Here is a 2,591-nt window from a genome sequence, read left to right as displayed (position 1 = left end):
TTCTTTGTTAGTTTTGTTTTCTGGTTTAATATTTTCTTTTCTTTTTTTATTTGTAGTTTCTTTTATTTTTAGTTTTATAGAAAGTACCACTAGTGCCTAAATTTGTATTTATCAACAAACTACTGTGAGATTAATTCTTAACCCATAATAAAATAGTTTTAGCATTTTATAAATTCAATAGGCATTTGTTTAGTTGTTTTCACTACTGTTTTAATTGTTTTAGAGCCTTTAAACATTTTATCAAAGTTTGGTTTCTCCACCATAATTACTTACGATTTATTTGACACAACCCGAACATTTTAGTTTTGCTATTCGAAAATTTTACTATTTGCCTATATTTCGAATTTGACTTTGAATCGGTTTCGAACTAACGCGAGATTAGCAATAGTAATCGAGGTGACGTGGCATCACTAGCAGAGGTTTACTGTAGCTTGATTATCCGGGTGTCACAATTCTCCTCCACTACAAGAAATCTCATCCCGAGATTTAAGAGGTAGCGAAAGGGGGGAAGATTTGGTAATGAATCTAGCGGGTCTTCTCATCCTGGCTTGCTCTTCTCAAAGAGGTTGACCCCTTACATTGATGTCTTCATTTCTTTGCTTCAGGTCATCATGGTGAAGTCGTCCTTTTCTTTGGGAACTCCAACGTACTTACGAATGGGTAAGGGACAGCTCGGTGACGACAGAATGCTTATGAGGGAAACAATCTGGGGCTAACCCATGAATCAACATAAGATTATCTCTCGAGTTGAACATATAAAATTCATCGAGAGTAAGGTACGAAGGTACAATAAGAAGTTTCAAGCGGATAGGCAATCATTTGTTGCCTGAAACAGAGTGTGAAAGGGGTTCAGAGCAATGGGCATAAGTATTGTTTCGGATACCAGAATTGGTGAGCTCTCGTAAGGTGGCTCGTGAATTACATACAAGGCCGCGCGTGAGGAATAACTTTTGGAAACAGGGGGTACAGGAGAGTCAGGTTTCGATCCTTTGGAACTGTGGGTTATGGGCCCACCATGTGGGTTAAAAGTAGAAAGGGCGGTAATGTCTTGCATGATCAAGTAAGCAAGGTATGTCAGAGGATAGCCTGTCAGTTATGTCGGCAACAACATCAGTACCAAGGGCGAGGGACGAAGAGAACCATTTTCCTGCTTGTTGAACGAGGCAGACCAATAGGCAAAGTTCTCATCCATCGGCGGTTACCGGAAAGTCATCAACAGTAGAAACAGGGTCTCACTGATAGAGTTGTACACCGAGGTGTTTACATAAGCAGTGAATTATTACTGCTTAGTTCATATAGATTACATCAAAGGGTAAACCAAACGACGGAAAGGAAAATATGGGTATCAGAATAAACAGAACAATGGAAAGGAAAATGTGTTTAAACACATATTACAGGGGTATATTCTTCCCAAGGTCAAGCAAAGCATGATATCCGTGACAGGATATAATGTAGAAAACCCTTTAGGTAGGGGAAGAGAAATTCCATGCCATTATCCATACAACGGTGTTTGGATAATTGAGAAAGAAACATTTAGCATTGGGCTTCAAATGTTCTTGTTGAAAAATCAGAGCACCAACGACATGCTTCGAGATAGCATTGACATGGTCTACAGGTGAAGATCAGACTTTGGAAACAAAAGGATCCATCAGGAACAACTTATAGAATAAGTCTTACAATTTCCTCATGGAAGAATGGCTAACCTTGCTAAAAAGGAAATTATAACAATAGGTCCTCCGGTCGGGTGTGCTAGGCATGACATCACCTTACCGGGTCATATAAATACCAACATTATAACTCTTGGAAAATGCGTCCCAACCATCATATCTGACCGAGATTCAGATCTGATTGGTGCCAGGATGCCTCAGACTCAGGATGCCTGAGAAGAAAAGGTGCAACAAAATTGACGAGACGACAATGTAAGATTCTCGGGAAATGTACTATGGAAGCGAGTTCCAAGACAAGAGTTCATCATTAAACCAAGGGGAGGATGAAGAGGTGGCTGATGAACTCAACGACAATTCATTGAGATTTTCAAAAGGTGGATTTCCACACTTATGTGAACAAGGAGTCAACATTTGTCGGATCAAATGATATAAGGATGTATGCTCGAGGAAAACATACACAATTAAGCATTGGTTGAAAAGTGCACCCAAAATATGGTATTAGGTAGCATGATCAATGTTAGGAAGGTGATTCAACAACTAATAGTCTAAGAATGAAATATCGACCATTAACTTGAAAGCAATAGGGTGCTAGAGACACGAACAAGTTTGTGTTGAATGGAAGGCAATAAAGTGGTCGATGATTACAAAAATCATCGAGGGCAAGGAGGGTACTTCTCATCATGAATTCAATTAATATCTTGGAAGGGGTCAAAATTTTGATGATGATCATGACAAACCTTGTCGAGAGGCTCCATGAGGATGCAATTGCTCGGTGATGACATCAAGCCAATGGAATGGTGAAGCAAAAGGTTATTATAACCATAGATAAGATGCCATCTCAGAATTCAGAGTTGTCTCTCAAGACAAACAATATGATGGTGAAAGTTCGATGTAAGCTTAGAGCACTGTCGGGATTGTGTCCCG

This window comes from Triticum dicoccoides, chromosome 2A (genome assembly GCF_002162155.2).
Source record: "Triticum dicoccoides isolate Atlit2015 ecotype Zavitan chromosome 2A, WEW_v2.0, whole genome shotgun sequence".
Lineage (NCBI taxonomy): Eukaryota > Viridiplantae > Streptophyta > Magnoliopsida > Poales > Poaceae > Triticum > Triticum dicoccoides.
Note: the sequence above shows the minus strand (reverse complement) of the source record.